The sequence below is a fragment of the Herpailurus yagouaroundi genome, unplaced genomic scaffold (genome assembly GCF_014898765.1).
Source record: "Herpailurus yagouaroundi ecotype Mexico unplaced genomic scaffold, PumYag 180, whole genome shotgun sequence".
NCBI classification, from domain to species: domain Eukaryota; kingdom Metazoa; phylum Chordata; class Mammalia; order Carnivora; family Felidae; genus Herpailurus; species Herpailurus yagouaroundi.
Window position 1 is genome coordinate 27,826,903 of NW_024412411.1, and position 21,697 is coordinate 27,848,599.

General features: G+C 33.8%; 1 protein-coding gene across 3 annotated transcripts in view; it reads left to right on the forward strand.

Moving 5' to 3' along the window:
- The window catches only part of CNTN5 (contactin 5), a 1,407,026-nt gene that overhangs the window by 1,051,037 nt on the left and 334,292 nt on the right, over positions 1-21,697 (forward strand). The window lies entirely within an intron of this gene.

Here is a 21,697-nt window from a genome sequence, read left to right on the forward strand (position 1 = left end):
ATCAGTATTTTTGCATCTTTCTGGTAAATACCTAGTAGTGCAATTGCTAGATTGTAGGGTAGTTTTGTTTTTAACTTTTTGAGGAATATCCATACTATTTTCCAGAGTGCCTGCACCACTCTGCATTTGGACCACTCTGCAGTTTGCATTCCCAATAACATGTGAATGCATGCATTCCTGTGTATAAGTGTCCTCCTTTCTATCAGTTTACTTACCCGTGAAATAGACAAAATAAAACATACATCTTAGGCTTCTGTGAAATTTAAATGAGATACTAAAAGAAAATTTGAGAACAAAGTAAAAGCACAGTTAATAATAGCTATCTAGATTTTATGGTTCAAGAATCATAGATGAATGAAGGACCAGAAAAGCCACACTTCTCAAATACAATCTTGGCAAATTAAGGCCTAACTATAAATTAAATAACTTCCAAGAGTTTCCCATAAAATCACAAGGCTAGGTCTAGAATCCTCATCTTGTTACCATTTACCTATTATACTTTCCACTGTATAGCAGCATATAGACACTAGCTTTACATAAAACTCTGGTGGCTACTAGCATCAATGTTATTGTATTTCTAACTTATTGATGAAAAGATTCACGGGAAAGCAGAGATTTTCCTTTCCTCCTTTATTGTTGATAGAACTCATAGGTTAACCATGAACACGTGAACTATATTCTTCAATATCTTATATGCTAATGTATCTAGCCATATACTCAATTCAACTTGAAACAGTGTTTCAAGAACTTGGGAAGATGCAGGAGAGAAAGAGATACAACTTTATTTTGAGATATTTTCCCCATGAAGATCTGAGGGCAGTCACTCTGAGAATGTTATTATAAGATCATTAGACACAGAAAATCAGGTTATCTATTCAAATGTTCTAAATGCTATTTTTTTCCTGCAATGACATTTAATTATTGTATGTTTGTGGATTGAGTTTAGCATATTAAGGAATTATGATTTATTTTACCATGACCTACTTTAACTATTATTATCAACTTCAGACTAATCCCTTAACCTAGCCAAAACAGGAAATGGTTCAAAATGACAGGGTTACAAATAAGAATAATTAAGAAAAAAAAGAATAACTAGAAATGTTCTAGAGAGAAAATGCATGATGTTTCTTATCCTGTTGTAAAATTAATTAGGAAAGAAAACATATTAGGTGGCTTTAGCTTTTCTCTTAGCAATGCATTACTTGGAATAAATATTACTGGGAATTTTATCACAAGGACATATATTTATTATGATTACATATTTATCAAAATTGAAAGTTTAAAGAGTTAATAGAAAGGACTGTCTGACGATGTTTGTTATTCCAGCATTGCTGCATCCAAATGGAATTCCTGGGGTGTCTTGGTGGCTCAGTTGGTGAAGTGTCAGATGCAAAACCAACTGAACTAGGCGCCCAGTTCTTAAAATTTTATTTTAATATAACTTTTGTTTTAATAAAGTAGTTCCTTTGCAGTATTTTATTTTTTTTTTAATTTTTTTTCAACCTTTATTTATTTTTGGGACAGAGAGAGACAGAGCATGAACGGGGAAGGGGCAGAGAGAGAGGGAGACACAGAATCGGAAACAGGCTCCAGGCTCTGAGCCATCAGCCCAGAGCCTGACACGGGGCTCGAACTCACGGACCGTGAGATCGTGACCTGGCTGAAGTCGGACGCTTAACCGACTGCACCACCCAGGCGCCCCATCCTTTGCAGTATTTTAAAGAATGTATGCTTTACTAAAACTTTCTGTGCAGATGAAAACAGAATGAAATTAAATAGGAGGTTAATATAGAGTGAGTGATCAAAAGATTTGTAGTCTTTCTGCACAGCAAACCCTTCCGCATGTAAAGTTTAATCCAACATTTCTATTTTTTACGAAACATACAAAGTTTTAAAGATGATACTGTGTAGGGGCACCTGTGTGGCTCAGTCCAACACTTGATTTCAGCTCAGGTGATGATCTCATAATCATGAGACTGAGCCCCACATTGGGCTCTGTGCTGGGCATGGAGCCTACTTAAGATTCTCTCTCTCCCTCTCCCTCTGCCCCTCCCCAACTCGTGCTTGAACACACACACACACACACACACACACACACACACACACATTTTCTCTTTCTCAAAAAATAAAAAAAACAGTAAAATAAAAATCTTAAAGATAATACATTGTAATAAACTCAGACAAGCAAACACTGAAATGTTCTAAACTATAAGCATCAAATTTGGAAGAGGAGCTGGGAAACAATTCAATTTTTCTGGTGCAAACAGGAAAAGGAATTATATTGCATTTGAAGTAACAAAATCAATTATAACACTTTATATTACTTCTCATCCTTACAAATATTTTATGTGCTACCGGCAATTCTATTCAGTCTTCAGCCACATCAAAATTACTTTATCCATGATTTCTAATTTCTCCTTTTTTATTAGGACCTCTGTCTTTATCTTTTACCCTATATAAACTAAGATACATGGTTTACTGTTTCAGTCACTTTCTGTTACATCTTTAATTCTCTTGCCACAATGTTCTTTCATTATATTCACTCTTTGAATGCTTACTGAATCTACTCATTTAATATCTGTATCTGTGTGCCTCTACTCAAGCTGCTTAGTATTACTGAAGAAAGCAGGGAACTCCACAGAATGGTTCCACTATAATGTATTGTCCCTAGTCTTACTTGAGCCCTCAGTGCCACTAACCTGCTATGTCTTTATAGTGATTAATTCCAACACTCACCACTCTCCTCAAACCTCCATATCCTGCTTCAGCAGGCAATGTCAGATGCTATTTTAGAGAGATAATTGAAACTGTTGGACAAAATGGTCTTGACTTCCTGACTCTAAACCTACAAACCTCCCAAATGCCCTACACACCCTTTTTCCTTTTTTTTAGCACAACAACATCAGAAAAGGCATCCTTATCACTGATGCAAATCCACCTTCATTCTGCATCTTATCCCTTTCTACTTTCTCAGCTTATTCACTTAATTGGTAACTTTTCCAATATTTTCAATATCTTTCTCTCTACTGATTTGTCCTTACCTGCATTTGCATATAATAACATTCCTCCTGTCTTAAGAGAATTCACTCCAAAGTTCTTTTTCTGTACTTCATGTGTAAATTTGACAAAATGGTAATTTCTATTTCATGGAGTTGTTACAAAAATAAATTCAGGATAGTAATAGCAGAAAGATGGCATAATGGAAAGCCCTGGACCTTCCTTCACCCCACAGGCATACTGATTCAACAACAGTACACAGAGCAATGCCTTGTGTGAGAAATCTGGAAACTAGATGAGAGGCTGTTGCATTCTGAACAAGAATGCCAGTAAGAACAAGAACAAGAAAAGCCAGTAAGAATATATGAGACTCTTTCTTTCCATAAGCTTTTCGGTGGGGATAGCATCATCCAATTGGAAGGAAAACTCCAGATCTCAGCTTCTTTCTTAGAATGGAAAGAAAGGACTGGAATATATCTTCAACATCAGATCTTTCTGGCAGCTGCTTGAGCTACTGGCTTCAGTGTCACCTGTCACAGAGTGCTAATGGGATCTGGCACATGCTAGTAACTCCGGGACCATGGAGAACAAAAGCTGTACTTTGAACTAGGAAGCTAGTTCATGCCAGACCCCACCCCCTGACTTACTGCAAAGTGAGCAAGTGGAATACAAACAAATAAACAACAAAAACCATTCTCCATTTGATATGATTAAACACACCAAACTAAAGGCCTACAGTAGTAGTTGAATGGGGGAATAAAAAACAAAATCCAATCATATTCTTTCCACTTTTGATTTAAGGACACACATAGGTTGAAGGTGAAGAGATGGAAAAAAAAATATTCCATGCCAATGGCACCGAAAAGAAAATGTAGGGTTATATTTATATCAGCCAAAATAGACTACATGTCAAAAACTGTCAAAAAAGACAAATATATTACAAATAATAAAAGGTATAATAATTATTTTTAAAAAGATATAATAATTACAAATATATATGCACCTAACATCAGGGCATCTAAATACCTAAAGCAAACACTGACAGACCTGAAAGGAGAATTAGACAAGAATGCAATATTAAGAGGAAATTCCAATACTCCACTTTCAATAATGAACATCCAGACAGAAAACCAACAAGGAAACAGCAGACTTGAACAGCATGATAGACCAGATGGACGTTTGGTCCTGCACATATACACACCGTTCTACTCAACAACAGCAGAATATTGTTCTCCAAGATAGATCACACGGTGGACCACAAACCAATACTTAAGAAATTTAAGAAGATTGAAATCAATCATCTCCAACCACATTGGAATGAAACAAGCAATTAATAACAGAAGTAAAAAGTGGAAAATTCACATGTATGTAGAAATTAAACAGCACACCAAAAACAACAAATGGGCCAAAGACAAAACTGAAAATAGAAATTAGAAAATGTCCTCAGATAAATGAAAACAAAATAAAATATATGAACACTTATGAGATGCAGAAAAAAGATTACTAGGAAGGAAGTTAATGGTGAGAAATACTACATTACAAAACAAAAAAATCTAAAGTAACCATCCTAATTTCAGAGCTCAAAACCTAGAAAAAGTATGAACTAAACCCAAAATTAGCAGAAGGGAGGAAATAATAAATATTAGAGTAGATATAAGTAAAATAAAGAACAGAAAACCAGTAGAAAAAATCAACAAAACTAATGGTTGGCTTTTTGAAAAGATAAATAAAATTGGCAAGCCAAGAGCTAGACTCAGAAAATAAGAAAAAAGATTCATATGAATAAAATCAGAAGTGAAAGAGAATACATTAAAACTGATGCTACAGAAATAAAACAATAACTAGAGACTACTATGAACAATTATATGTTAAACAATTGGATAATCTAGAAGAAATGGATAAATTTCTAGAAACATGCAACCTACCAAGACTGAATAATAAAAATAGACTATCTGAACAGATCTATCACTAGCCAAGGGATTAAGTCAGTAATCCATAACCTCCAAACAAAGAGAATCCCAGATACATGACTTCAGTGGTGAATTTTATCAAACATTTAAAGAAAACTTAATTAAAATACTTCTCAAAGTCTTCTAAAAAATTGAAGAGGAGGAAACACTGGCAAATTCTTGTTAGGACAGCATTACCCTGAATGATACCTAAGCCAGGAAAGAACACACAAGAAAATTAAAAGAAAAAACAGGTCAAAATCCCTGATGAAGACAGATATAAAAATCATGAACAAAATATTAACAAACCAAATTAAACAGCATATTAAAAGAATTATACAACCTGCCTAAATGAGATTTATCTCCTGGATGTAAGGACGGTCAAACATAAAAATCAATTACTAAGAGGCACCCCATTAACAGAATGAGGATGAAAACCACATCTTGTTAGATGCAGAAAAAGCATTTGACAAAATTCAACACCTTTTCATGATAAAAACTCTCAATAAACTAAGAATCAAAAGGAATTACCTTAATAAAAATAAAGGCTGTATGTGAAAAACCCACAGCTAATGTCATACTCAATGATGAGAAAGTGAAAGTTTTTTCCTCCAAAATCAAGAAGAAAGCAAGAATGCCCATTTTTAAAAATGTTTATGTTTTTACTTTTGAGAGAGTGGGAAGTGGGATGGGGGGGGGGGAGAGGGAGAATGTGAGAGAGAATGGAAGACAGAGAATCCCAAGCAACTTTGCACTGTCAGCACAGAGCCAGTCACAGGGTTCGAACTCATGAACCATCAGCTAATGACCTGAGCTGAAATCAAGAGTCAGACACCTATTCTTGAGCCACCCAGGCCCTCCAATTTTTAACACTTCTATTCAACATAATACTGGAATTCTCAGAGCAATAGGCAAGAAAAAATAAGTCTTCGAAATCAGATAAGGATAAGCAAAACTATCTATCTACAGATGACATAATTTTATATCGTTAAAATCCCTAAAAACTCCACACACACACACACACACACACACACACACACACACACAAAACAAATGTAATAACCAATAAAGGAATTCAGTAAAATTGCAGGAAAGAAAATCAACATACAAAAATTAGTTGTATTTCTATACAATAACAACAAGCAATCTAAAAAATAAATTAACAAAACAATCCCATTTGCAATACCACCAAAAAGAAGAAAATACTTGGGGGTAAACTTAATTAAGAAGATAAAAGACTTGTACACTGAAAACTATAAGACATTTATGAAGGAAATTAAAGAAGACACAAGTAGAAAGATGTCTTGTCTCGTAGTTTAGAAGATTTAAAATGTCCATACTTCTCAAAATAATCTACAAATTCAGTGCAATCTCTATCAAAATCTCAATGACTATTTTTTATAGAAATTGAAGAAAAAGCATTTTCTAAAATTCACAAAGGACTCCAAATAGCCAAAACAATCCTGATAAGAAGACCAAAGCTGGAGGCATCACACTTCCTGATTTCAAATTATAAAATAAAGCTACACTAACTAAAGCTGTGGTTCCAGCATAAAGACAGATATATAAACCAAAGGAACAGAATAGAGAGCCCAGAAATAAACCCACACATATTTAATGAACTGATCTTAGACAAGAGCACTATGAGGGCAAAATGGAAAAAGAACAGTCTCTTTAACAAATGGTGCTGGAAACACAATACCCACATGCAAAAGAGTAAAATCTTAAACCGTTTACAAAATCAACTCAAAATAAATCCAAGACTTAAATCTTAAGACCCAAAACTATAAGACTCCTACCAGAAAACATAGGAGAAAATCTTTATGACATTAATCTGGCAATGATTTCTTGGATATGACACTAAAAGCACAAGCTATAAAAGCAAAATTGATAAGCAAGATTACATCAATCTAAAAAGCTTTTGCACAGTAAAGAAAATAATTAACAGAATGAAATTGCAATCTACAGAATGGGAGAAAATATTTGCAAATCCTGTATCTGATAATGGACTAATACCAAAATATATAAAGCATTCCTTTAAGTCAATAGCAAAATCAAATAAAGTAATAATAATAATAATAATAATAATAATAATAATAATATTTAAAAATGGGCAAAGGGCTTGAATAGACATTTCTCCAAAGAAGACATGCATATGACCAACAGGTATAGGAAAAGATCCTTAACATCACTTATCATCATGAAACACAAATGAATAACACAATGAAATATGATCCTACCCTGTTAGAATGGCTATTATGAAAAAAAAAAAAAACTAATGTTGGTGAAGATGTGGAGAAATTGAGACCCTATACATTGTGGGTGGGAATGTAAAATGGTAGAGCTATTGTTAAATACACATTAATAAGTGAATGGATGAGGAAAAGGGGGTATGTGCATATAATAGAATATTATTTGACCTTAAAAAAGAAAGAAATCTTGCCATATCAATTAACCTTGAGAACACTATGCTAAGTAAAAAGCATCACAGAAGGAAAAATACTGCATGATACTATTTACATAAGACATATAAAATAAGCACATAGAACCAGAGGATAGAATAGTGGTTGCCAGGGTGGTGGAGGGGAAGGAAAATGGGAAATTGTTATTGAATGTGCATAAAGTTTCAGTTTTGCAAGGTAATTAAGTTTAGGAGATTATCTATACAACATTGTGCTGATACTTAACAGTACTCTTTTGGATACTTAAAAATTTGTTAAGAGAGTAGATCTCATTTTAAGTGTTCTTACCACAATATGAAGGAAGGTAGGAAGGGGGGGAGGGAGAAATGAATAAATAAATTCAATGAGTTAATATATATAAAGTGCTTAGAACAGTGTCTGATGTATAGTAAGACCCTGATTAATATTCTTTCCTTGGGTGCCTGGTTAAGGGTCCAACTCTTGATTTCGGCTCAGGTCATGACCTTGGCCTACGTCGGGATCTGTGCTGACAGTGCAGAGCCTGCTTGGGATTCTTTTTCTCCCACTCTCTCTCTGCCTCTGTCTCTCTCAAAATAAATAAATAAACTTAAAAAATATATATATTATCCCCTGCTATCACCCAGTCATAAGAGCCACATGCCCAGAACCTAGTCACCTTTTCTTTCTCATTAATATTTCATATTTCACCTAGTATCAAATTCTGTTAGTTCTACGTCTTAAATATTTTAAATATTTACTTCTTATTCCCACTCCATTACCTTTGTCCAGACCAGAGTCATGTTTCATAGAGATTTCTTCATGCCTCCTAGTTTTTCTCCCTACTCCCAATAGTACTTATATTCAGTGCATTCTTCTTACTGCATACAGATGATCTTAAACCAGGGGTTGGCAAACTATGGACCACAGACTGATCACCTTTATTTTTTTTATGTTTACTTATTTATGTTGAGAGAGAGAGAGAGAGAGAGAGAGAGAGAGAGAATGAGAACGTATGCATGTACAAGTAGGAGAGGGGCAGAGAGAGAGACAGGGAGAAATCCAAGCAGGCTCTGCTGTCAGTGTAGAGCCTATGTGGGGCTCAATCCCACAAACTGTGAGATCATGACCTGAGCTGAAATCAAAAGTCAGGTACCTAAACTACTGAGCCACCCAGGTACCCCCTGGTCACCTTTATTTTACAGGTTTTTTTTAGTTATTTATACATTTTTATTAGAGTACAGCCATACTCATTCATGTGTGCATTGCCTATGTCTGCTCTCACACTATAATGGCAGAGTTGAATTACTACTTACATGTGGTCTGCAAATCTAAAATGCTTAGTCTCTTTAAAAAAAGAGACTCTCTCTCTTTAAAAAAAGTTTGTAGAGCCCTTTCCTAAACTCAAATATGAATATTACACACCTGCTTAAAAAAACACATCAATGATTTTTCAATACCACTGGGAAAAATACTTTAAAATTGTTTTTAAAGCACTTCATACTCTCCCTTGCCTGGCTCTTCAGCCTTGTCACCAGCTACCTCCAACCAAGCACCAGTTTATTAAATACATCATTTTCTCTCTTACTCCCAATGAGGCAGCACATGCTATTAACTCTTCCTTGAAGTTATTGTCTCTGCCTGGATAACTCCTACTCATTCTTCAACTATGAACTAATTACTTGCTTAAGGAAATGTTTTCTGCCTCCCACCATACTCGATTGGGTGGTCCTATCTCAGCACCTCCTCTAAATCATGTCTTTAAATCATTACCTATTTGCATGAAAGTTCCATACTATCATGTTCACCAGTATAACCTTAAATTCTATTGTAAATCCTAGCACATACTAGGTATAATCATGTATAATTGTTTAATGAATGAAAGAATGAATGAATGAATATACCATAATTCCAGAAACTTCCTTCAGGCATTTGCATACCTAATCATGTTCCTTGGCAAAGATAACCTGGCATGTGATTCTTCTGAGTCCTCCTTGTATGGATGGATTCAAGAGTCTCCTCTGATTTGAGGGATAAGAAGCACCTGGCAGAACTGAATTTAGAAGGGAAGGCATCCAACTGCCTCTATTTGGGACACCAGTTGACCTCAGAATGGACTGTTTTCACTGTAACATTATTATTTTTAATAAAAAGAAAATTAGTAAATTTTATAAAATAATGATAAAAACATAAAGGTTATGCCAGTCCTTGATCTCAAAGAGACTATTGAGATTTTTACCTAAATTTTGTCCTTCACCTAAGATAATTAAAAATGATGGGACAATATTTCTGACCTATGACTCTAAGGTCCTAAACAGAAATAATACAATGAGAGGGCTATGAGTTAATACATTGGTCAAGAATCAGAAAGCATAGCGGCACCTGGGTGGCTCAGTTGGTTAAGTGTCTGACTTAGGCTCAGATCACCATCTCACACTTCAAGCCCTGAGTCAGGCTCTGTGCTGACAGTTCAGAGCCTGGAGCCTGCTGAAGATTCTGTGCCTCCTTTCGCTCTCTGTGTCTCTCCCACTTGTGCTCTCTCTCTCTCTCTTAAAATAAGTAAACATTTTTAAAAACCAAAGAATCAGAAAAAAAAGAGTCTAGAGCATATATTTAAATTAAATGCAGTTAATTTCTTCTCAAAAAAATCCCAATTAGTGTGATTATTTGGTGGCTAAGATAAGGGTCTCTTGCCTCAAGAAAACATCCAGGCATCACATTCCTGGAAAGTTTCCAAACTTTCACAAAGAAAATTTTTGCCTTCAAACATTTTGCATATTATGTAGCTTGCAGTGATCACCAACAATAGTTGATTTTGTTCTTTTATTTATTTTTATTTTTATTTTTTTTGGATATGGAATCATAAAAGAAAAAAATACCTTTGGCTCAATAGCTTTTTTTTATGATGGTTTTTTATGTGCTTTCTTAGAGAAAAGTTATAAAACTTAGTTCTTTCAGTTTCAATCAAAGATATACAATGTTTCCTTCTTTTTTTGTGCAAGTCACAAAGGAGCCATAACTGTATATATTTTCACATCAGATGTAAAATTCATGTCTCACTTGTGACTTATGCAAGGAAAATAGGAAGCTCCATTAGACAGACCTACAATTTGTCTATAAATGGTGATTTGCAGTTAGGGAGTACTTTCCTTTGAAATCATTAAATCTTTACAGCTAAGTATTCCTTTTGCCTTGACAGATTCTACACATTACCTTATCTTATGTATAAAAATGATCTTTAAAAAATACCTTTAATGACTGCAACAATGGCCAAAGTTCATCCAACACTTTTCTTACTTTCTAGAACTACATTTGGAGGCACTTTTTATCCTGTCACTTCAATACAATAGTACCTAACAAAAAGCTTGTGTCAGAATTTCAATGTGGCTTCACATCATCTTTTACTGTTATTAACAGATATTTTTGAGCCAAATGAATAATGCCATCCTCTGTATAACATTAGTTAGATAAAATCTCCTTTATCTTCTTTAAGTTGCATTGCTTATTCTACATGAAAATCAAATGTGGAGTTGAACAGATATAATTTCAACAGACTGAAATAGGGAAAAATGTATGTTCTGGATTACCACCAAAGCTGATTTTTCTACTCATCCTTTCAGTATAGCTAAAATCAGTCCTCTTTTTAAGCAACAACCTTATATCCATGTTATTATTGAAAATAAACTTGCTTTGAAAAATAATATCAAACAAATTAAAATCTTACTCTACTCAAAATGTTTATATCCCAAACACCTACAAAAAATGAATTAATTCTTCCTGATTACAAAGAAGTTTTTTGAAAGCAGTAAAAATTATTTGATTACCCTGAGTTGTCATGGACAAGGTAAATGATAATGGGTTATCCAAAATGCCTATAAAAAGTGAGCATGGCCAGTAGATTCAGGATCACTATTTCATCTTATAATAGCATATGTATTCCATTGCATACAGAAATCTTTCCAAATAAGCTCTATCAATACTTTTCAAAATATCCACAGTCCAAAGCTTCCAACAACTTAGAGGCAAACATTTTAGGATACTCGTCTTGAGGATATAAGAAAGAAAATTGGAAGTAAACAGCATTAAAACTTTCATAATTTGAAGATATCTTTGTTTTTAAAGGGAAAATGTGTACTTTCAATAAACTTGCCAGTCCTTTCCTGCACACATCATTCAATGTAGGCTACCAAGCTATGTGAAGTTCCACGAATCTGCCTGCCATGCTCTCTGACAGTTTTCTGTGTTCATGTACATGGATTTTACCGCCAAGAATGTGCTTTTGCTGCCTGGATGAATTTTCCTCATCCTTGATGGTGCATCTCATGTATCATTCTCAGCCCCTCCAGTCTGAAATAGTCTTCTTTAAAAAAAAAAAAGTTTATTTATTTTTGAGAGAGAGAGAGAGACAACACAAGCAGAGGAAGGCCAGAGAGAGAGAGAGAGAGAGAGAGAGAGGAAAGAAAGAGAGAAGGACAGAATTATTAGCAGGCCCCAGGCTCTGAGCTGTCAGAGCAAAGCCTGATGCAGGGCTCTAACTCATAAACTAGGAAATCATGACCTGAGCCAAAGTCGGATGCTTAACGGACTGAGCCATCCAGATGCCCCATAAATAGCCTTCTTGACTGCATTCTCTTAACACTGTCCCCTTCTGTATTTGAATCATTCGGTTCATTTTTTTCTCTTTCTAATTGGGTTATAGATTTCTTAAGGCCAAAAATAAATATTTTATTTATATTCATTTCTAATACAGGTCTGGCATATAGTTAAGTTCTCTTGATTTTTTACTTATTAGATCTCCTTTTTTCTTATGTCATCAAAGCACAATTTTGTCCATCTACTACCAGAAGTGTTTTCTCATGTCCTTTGCAATTTCTTATCTTGGGTGTACTCATCCTTATCCCACAGTTTTGCCTTCATATGCAGTTTTGTTTCTGTTCATATTGGGTTTCTTTCCCTGATAGATTAAATGAAGGGAAGTATAGGAATTGAGATTTTATTATAGTTAAGGAAATAAAATAGCTTAAAATGGTTCAAGCAGGAATCATAAAGTCAATGGAAAACTACTCAAAATTAAGACATTAAAAATTTAAGGCAAGTGGAGAATAGCAATTTTAATTTTGGTCATGACTGTTCGAGGTAGTGTGTTCTTAGGTAAATAACTGCCAGCTATAATTCTATTTACCAAGCCCCTAGACACAAACTAATGTAGAAGTGATATAAAGATTAAAGACGGAAGAAAAAGATGCCATGAAAAGTTTTTAGTAATTTTGTATTTTTTAAGAAAATATAGAAATCTAGATTTAAGAAAATAATATCAAGCCAGAAGTGATTATTTTCATATGAAAATTGTATTTGATAGGCTTAATAGCATATTAGACACTGTAGAAGAAGAGATGAATGAACTTGAAGATGAAACAAAAATAAAATACAAAATACAGTATATAGAGAGCAAAAAACTGAACTATGCTAAAGATCTGTGAAATAATAATTAAATCATCTAATGTATATAAAAATTTCAGAAGACAGGGGTAGACAAGCAAAAAAAAAAAAGATTGTAACCAAAAGTTATCACATTATTGAAAAACATAACTTCACGTACTCCCAAAGTTCAATGAAACACAAGAAATTTAAACACAAAGAAAAATACATTATAATCTAATTATAGGATCCCCAGAAAGGAATGAAGAGCAATAAATGTTAGATATACAGACAGATGATATATATAGATGATACAGATATAGATATAGATATAGATAGATAACATAGATATGGATATAAATATGTGCAAATATAAAATATATTTACTTTTTAGTTTCTCAATATTCTAATTTCCACTCTTTCTCTAAAGTAAAAATAATAACAATGTATCAGAGGGTTTATAAAGTATATAGAAATAATGTGCAGGATAAGTATAGCACAAAGGATGGGAAGCGAGACATGTTAGTGTAATGCTGTCAGGCAAATATTGCAAGCCTTACAACAATGATGCATACATAAAACAGCTATACGTAAAAACCAGTAGAGGAGTTTAATGAAATACTATAATAATAATAATAATAATAATAATAATAATTAACAGAAAACAAGGAAAAGAAGGGAAAAAAAGGAACAAAAAAACTGATGGGATAGACAGCAAGCTCATAAATCTACACTTTTTGCAGATAATTATATGAAATGTAAATTCACTAAGATACACCAAAGGGACACAATGTCACACTGGATAAAAAGCAAGACCTTATAATATACTCTTTGCAAGAATTCTATTTTAAATCGTGGTGTGTGTGTGTGTGTGTGTGTGTGTGTGTGTGTGTTCGTGAGTGTTACTAAATCCCAAGTTCAGCTGCTTGTTTCTGGAAAAGCCAATATTCAAGAGACAAGTTTTGACCAGAAAAGAATTTGATCTTTACTTAGGAGGCAGGCTACCTGGGGAGAAGGTGGATGCCTGAGGTTTTCAAAGGGGTTTAGGGTAGCTAGTCAGTAAAGGGAGTGCAGTGGTCTGCAACATTTCTTGATTGCATACAGACTTGATGTCAGATAACAAATTTTATCTCAGTGCCTTGGAGTTGTGCAAGGGCACGGGGCTGGTTCTTATTTCATGATGTGGAGGAGTACTCTGTTCTGTCTGTAATGGAAAGTAACTCTACAGATACACAAAAGGAGGTTATTAAAATCATTTGCATGACCTGAAAAAAGAAAAACAGTTTGCTAAAAAAAAAAAAAAAAAAATGGCTGGGCTAATCAGAAAGCAGAGGCAGCTTCAAACAAACTTGCTGATCTCTGCTGCCCAGGAAAGTTTTGGACATTTACTCCTCAAGGCCAGTGATCTATCTGCCATGGATCCAGGGTTTAGGTCAGCAAGTAAGGAGTGTGTTATCTTGAAGCAAGTTAACCCTTTAGACCCATTGGAGTGCTGTTACATGTATTACATGTATAGACCTATAGATTTTGCTAATCTGTTAGGTATGAAATGGAATTTCATTGAAGTTAAATTTGTATTTTTCCAATTATTAAAAAGATTTAATGCATTTTGATTATATATGCTTCCTCTTTGTCTTTTGCTCATTTTTACAAGTTGACTTTTCTTACAGATTTGTCAGAGTTCTTTATTTAATCTATTTATTAGTCTTTGTTAGAAATTGTGTGGCAAATAAGTTCTCCCTAGTTGTGTCCTTTAATGAAAATAAATTGTTAATACTAATTCAGTCAAATGTATCAATATTTTTTATGAATAGCAATGTTTTAAACATTGAAAAAATCACTGCTTCCCTGTAAGGATAGAAAAACATTTTCCTATATATTTTTCATCAAGAGTTACCAATGATCAGGGAAAAGTGAAATTTGAAGTGGAGGATTTGGTACCTGAATGATGTTTGGTACATTAATCTCTCCTTATTCTATTGGCCAGAACTCAATCACATTCCCCTGACTAAGGGACTAGACTAAGGAAGAAAGGGAAATGTGTTTTTTTAACACTTAGCCAATCTATCCTTCTGAATAACATTTAAATTCTCCCCACACATTGAATATACTCACCCCTTCCCCAAGGAAAATAAACCAAATCCCATCTGGTCTCTGCATCCCCTCAAGTCTTCTAGATCTCTATCAGGGCCAGATATGGATTATCCTGATTCTGATACTTAAAAGATAAATTGTGTGTCCTCACATAATGGTGGAACAATAATTGGTTATCTAGAGAAAATACATTACTTTTTTAAGCTTATTTATTTATATTGAGAGAGACAGGGACAGCGTGAGTTGGGAGGGGCAGAAACAGAGGGAGAAAGAGAATCCCAAGCAGGCTCCACACCATCAGCATGGAGCCTGATGCAGGACTCAAACCAACGAAGCCATGAGGTCATGTCCTGAGCTGAAACCAAGATTTGGACGCTTAACCAACTGAGCCACCCCAGTGTCCCAGAAAACATATTCCATTTAGAAAATAGAATGAGAGAATCAAACTAGCCACTTGTCTCTCAAAAATATAAAATTCTTCTGCAAAATAATTCATGTTAAAGCCCCTCTCCTTTATGTGTGTGTGTGTTAGGGTGGGGGAGTGTGACAGGGTTCTTAATCAGAGACTGATGTCACTCTTCGGAAGAAATTGCCTTGTTTACCCTTCAGAGTATCTTGGCTCTACTCTCTAACATTTTCCTTGTTTTACTCCATGGCCATAATTGAAATGTACGCTGAGGAGCATTCCCTCCTTGTGGGCTCAAATTTTGTAACTTAAACTCCTGTTGGTCTACATTTTGAAACCTAAAATTTGTTTTAAGACTCAAATACTCAAATTTTTGTTGTTGCTTTAAACTCAGACTCTTGGTTTCTTTGGCAATGCAGTTATCTCAAAATCTAACTGGCTTCTGATCTGTTTGCTTCCACACAATTCCATGTACTAGTAACTCCATTTAAAGTTATTTGCTGGAAATAATTAAGTCCCCAAGCCTCTTTTCCCTCAATATAATGGCAGCTACCTTGATATCATCAGGTTTGGTTGAGAACATCAAAACTCTTAATTTTGCCATGAGATTGATTTTTAATAGCCCCTTGCTACCCTTTGTCTTTTTATTCTTATTTCCTACTCTCTAGGATCTATAAAAAATGAGATTTTCTAACTGTATCAATTATGTATTCCCATAGCAATGCTGCATAAAAAACCCCCAAAATAGCAGCTTAAATCAATAACCATTTATTATTTATAAAAAAGCAGAAATGGTTGTGTATTTCTGCAGATTTGTCTCAGACTGGGTTGATACCAGCTGAACTAGATTATAAACATGTCAGCTAAAGAGTCCATCGGAAGTTGGCTGCCCTGGAATGTCCTTTGCCTAGACAATGTGGCTGTACTCCATGTGCTCTTTCATTCTCCTGAAGGCTAATTTAAATGATTCTCATGGCAAAGGCAAGCTTCCAAGGGAAAGAGCAAAATCACACAAATCTTTGTAAAGCTACATTTTAATACCCAAAGCAAGTCATAAGACAGCCCAGATTCAAAGTACTTGTCAACAGACTATCTTTTTTGTCTTCCAAACTCCAATTATTTTTTAAGTTTATGTATTTATTTTGGGGGAGAGAGAGAGAAAGAGAGAGAGAGAGAGAGAGAGAAAATGTGCTCAACTGGAGGAGGAACAGAGAGAGAAAGGAAGAGAATGATTCCCAAGCAGGCTCCACACTGTCAGCTCAGAGCCACACACATGGCTCAATCCCAGGAACTATGAGATCATGACCTGAACCGAAATCAAAAGATATGGATATAGAGAGTGATTAAGAATAGAGGCCATTTTTGCAATTAATCTACTTAATTGACCAGGGTCCCACATTTTGCAGTCTTTCTATTCTCATTAATTCTACTGACAATCTATCCTGTATTTTCCTGACCTAATCTCTTTTATCTAATATTTTGGTAAATAAAGCTGGTAACAATCCACACACACTTTTAGTATTCTATTTTCCAATTCCTTGACTAGGCTATGTAAGCATATGGATGACCTTTTCAAACTATCAAAGGTATAAGTTTTACCAGATATTTTGCCACTACATAAACAGGATCTTCCTTTTCTTATTCCCCAGTACCAGATCTGTATCTCTTTCATCCTGACTGTTCCAAATATTTTATGTCTTGTTATGACAGTTATACATTTTTATATGCCAATTTCTATGCTAGTAAAATAATGCTAGTAGGTATAATAAATAAATCTTCAAATATTAGGGCCTTAGCAAGGATAAATATTTATATATCATTCACATAGTATCCAAAGAGAATTTTTGATTGGCACTGGTGAAATAGTAGTTTGACACTTTCCTCCGCACAGTCATTTAAAGACCTAATCTCTGCTATTTCAACCATTGACTTCCAAAATTGCCCTGGGCATTAAGATCCACTTAGTCAACAGGGAAAGACTGAATAGAGACTTGCTGGGGAATAATTCCACTACATTTCATGGTGAGAAATCAGTATCATGGTCATACCTATTTGCATAGAAAAAAAAAGCAAACATGTACCCAGGAGAAAAAAGGAATGGATACTGGGAAGGGTTGAGCTTCCTACTTTTTGCTATATATTACATTTGTTTGGAAAATTATACTGCTTTTAATAGTTACCCTATTAATTTTACCATGCATTCCTAAAGTCTGGAGTTCATATCTTAACTATCTTCCCCAAAGTAAAAGAACTTTAAGACATTTTAACTCTATTCGCTCCTTCTTTTTAATTACATGGTTTCTTATTTTATCATTACAAAGTTCCACAGAAGATTTATTTTGACATAAGTTAACTTTCTTTAAACATTTGGAAAACACTAAAATAATACTTTTAGTGTTTTACACTTTATTTATTTATTTGTGTACACTTTATTTTATTTGTTTACACATTTAGTGTTAACAAAAAATACCTAAAAGCTATTTTAAACTTTTATTATAATCAGTTTTTTTTTTTTTAATTTTTTTTTCTCAACGTTTTTATTTATTTATGGGACAGACAGAGACAGAGCATGAACGGGGGAGGGGCAGAGAGAGAGGGAGACACAGAATCGGAAACAGGCTCCAGGCTCCGAGCCATCAGCCCAGAGCCTGACGCGGGGCTCGAACTCACGGACCGCGAGATAGTGACCTGGCTGAAGTCGGACGCTTAACCGACTGCGCCACCCAGGCGCCCCTAAACTTTTATTATAAATAAAATATACCTTTTTATAGACATGCGACTTTCACAATAATTCATCCTATGTTTAGCTATAAAGATTGACTCAACAAATTCTAAAAAGCAGAAACTGTACAAGTCACTCTCTCTACGTATCAAAACATATGGCTTGTGGCTATGTCTGATATCAGAGGAAAAGACAGCCTTAAATGATTTTATTATTAACCATAAATAATAACTATATTGATCATTCAGCTCAAAAAGCTAGAAGTACAATATAAATGTACTGATCAAGAAAGAGGAATAAATAAATAAATAAATAAATAAATAAATAAATGGAAACTCCTGAATTAAAATAAAAAAGTAAAAACTCAAAATTCTTATTTTAAAGACCAATAAAATAGACAAACTCTAACAAAGCTAATCATTTAAAAATCAATACATCTAATATTTATTGGGTACTCACTATTTGAAATGTATTTTGCTAAGTAATTTACAAAAACATAGCTCACTTAAAGCTCAAAATAATATGAGAATCATTATTTCATAAATTTATTAAATACTAATTATGTGCCTAGCACTCTATGAGACACTGTGAACATATTGACGAACAAGAGTGATAATGCCATTGCCCTCAAAATATTTCCATTCTTGGGGTGCCTGGGTGGTTCAGTCGGTTGAGCTTCTGACTTCGGCTTAGGTCATGATCTTGCAGCTCCTGAGTTCGAGCCCTGCTTTGGGCTCTGTGCTGACAGCTCAGAGCCTGGAGCCTTCTTCGGATTCGGTGTCTCCCTCTCTCTCTGACCCAACCCACTCACATTCAGTCTCTGTCTCTCTCAAAAATAAATAAACATTAAGAAATTAAAAAAACATATATTTCCATTTAAGGAGCAAATATCTCCATTTTACAGATGGAGAAATTAGATTTATTAACTTAGATAACTTTCCTGAGATCCCATAGCATCTTTGTGTTCAAACTGTATTTTAACCTAAATTGTATTCCCTGAGTTCCATGCTCTTAACCAACATGCAAAGCTAAACAAGTTGGGGGGAGGGGATGACAGCATATACTACTAAAATTATAAAGTAAATACAAACATCCTTGCCATATTATTGCAAATATTTTTTTTGTTCGCTTGCTCTGTCCTAAGCTCTTTAAATAATTAATGTACACAACTACTCTCTGAAATAGATTGTATTATTTCCACCATATTTTACATTTGAGGCAACTGAAGGAATAAGATGTTAAATAGATTCTAGTTCCAGAGCTTTTTTATCCCCAGGAAGTCTAGCAATGGATCCCACATTTAACTACTACTACAATGTGCAACCACTCATTACTGAGGAATTTTTAAATAATTTTAAATCACTATTTATACAGCTTATTGCTAAAATGTTGAAATTATGGATGGAGTACTTGATTTTCTAGGGAAACCTGAATTGCCAAAGTTGACATAAGTAGAGCCCAACACAATTAAAGAAAACCTAGAAGAAACTGCAATCATTGTAAAAAAAAAACTAACTCCACTAATGATGGCAGACCGGGTAACTTTTTTTGAAAATGCTATCAGTATCCTAAGGAACATATAATTTCCCTACTATTTAAGCTATCAGAGAGAGGGGGATATTCTGGCATGTTCACTAAGCTATCTTCCATCACTATGATACCAAATCGTCAAAACTAGCTTGTAAACAAACCAACCACTAAAAAGTAAGCGCACACACAAACGAATAAACCTAAAAAGCTGAAGACACTCTCACCTTTGAATATAGATGTAAAAATACTCATTTAAAAAATCACAAATTAATTCTCATACATATTAAAAGAATGATATGCCATGCCAATGTAAAGATTATTCTAAAATGCAAGGTTCATTCCTCCTGGATGTTGGATATATGTACCTACCTAAATAAATAAGAAAAATTGTCAAACTATAATCCAGAAATTTCAATACTACATTTATTCCTAAGGAACAAATCAAAAAGATGTTCAAAATACATAGCATTGTTTATATTAGTGAACATTGCTATCTCCACTATAAGAAAAATTAGTGTAAAAAACTAATTAGCAATTACAATCTGTGGTAGAAGGTTATAAGAGATGTGAGTTATAGGAGATACACAAAGCACTTTGTTATTTAACAGAAAAAAAAAAAAAAATCCCTGCAGACTTTGGTAAAGACTTTACTGAAGAGGAGGAATTTAGGATGGGCCTCAGAGGATTAGTAGGATTTTAACAGATATAATTGGGAACACACAGAGATATGTTTCTGGGTCACGAGATATGGAAGGAAATAGTGAGAAATCAAACTGAGAAAGTAGACTGGGTCCAAACCATAAAGTGCATTAAATATAGATAGTAATAAATAAATCAGTGGAACAGAACTGAGAAGCCTGAAACAAATTCAAGTATGTGAGAACCAATTAATGACAAACTTAAGATACCAAATATTGTGGGGAAAGGAGTTTTACTGTAATGATACTGCAATAATTCCCTATCTCACACCAAAAACATGAATATATTCCAGGTGGATTAAAGATCAATCTGTTCAAAACAAAAACAAAAAAACAAAACACAAAATACTGGCAGTAACAATGCATAAAATATGGACATAAACTTAGGTGTACATATAATTTTTTAAACAAACAAATTTAGAGGTTGTGAAGGAAACTATACATATGTTTGTTTCTTCTAAAACTGTATATAAAAGTGTATTGTAGAAGCCACCATAAACTATTAATACCTGAGGAAGAATTTTTCTGAGAAACAAAGTCTTAGTGGCTCTAATACACAAAGAACTCTAAGAAATAAAGTTTAAAAATGCAATTGGCAAATAGAAAAATGAAAGAAAAAATAGAAAAATAACATAAGCAAACAATTCAAAGAAAAGTAGATGCAAATAGCCAATAAAAATATAAAAATGTTTCAATCTTCTTTGAGTTCAGAGAAATATTAATTAAAGTAGCAACAAAACATTTTTTACCTCTTAATACTGACAAAAATTAAACAGATTGATCACATAAAATGGTTGCAAAGATATGGGGTAACAGCCTCATATATTACTGATAGATATGGAAACTGCTACTATATTATTGAAAAACAATCTGGTAGTACTTATTAAAATGAAAAATGTGGGTGCCCTTTGATCCATCAATTTCACTTTTGTGAATGTCTGCTGTAGAAAATAAAAGCTATAGTATATGATATATGTGCAAAGTTGTCTGTAGCAATATTGTTTCTTAGTGGGAAAAAATAAAAGGGAAAGGAGAGAAACTGAGACTACACTTAATGTCTAAATATAGGGTCTGGTTGATTAAATTCTGATATGTTTATATAATGGAATAATATATAGCCATCAAATAGAGTTAGTCAGGAGTTTATCTTGATTTTAATTTTTTTAGTAAATATCAAGTATATGACTTACATTTTTAAACAAAACACAAATAAATCATATGTGTATATATATACATACATATATATGCATCATTAAGACAAGGTAGGAGATAACAAACAAATTGCATTTGTCATTGAAAAAGAAGATACTTGCAGAGGTTGGAGCAAAAAGAGTTCTTAGTTCATTTAGTTCATGAGTCATTTTTTCAATGTATTGGAATAATCATACATTACTTTTGTAATTTCATAAATTACCTTTGCCATTCAAACAATCTTAAAATGTTTTTTTAAATAAAGCATAATG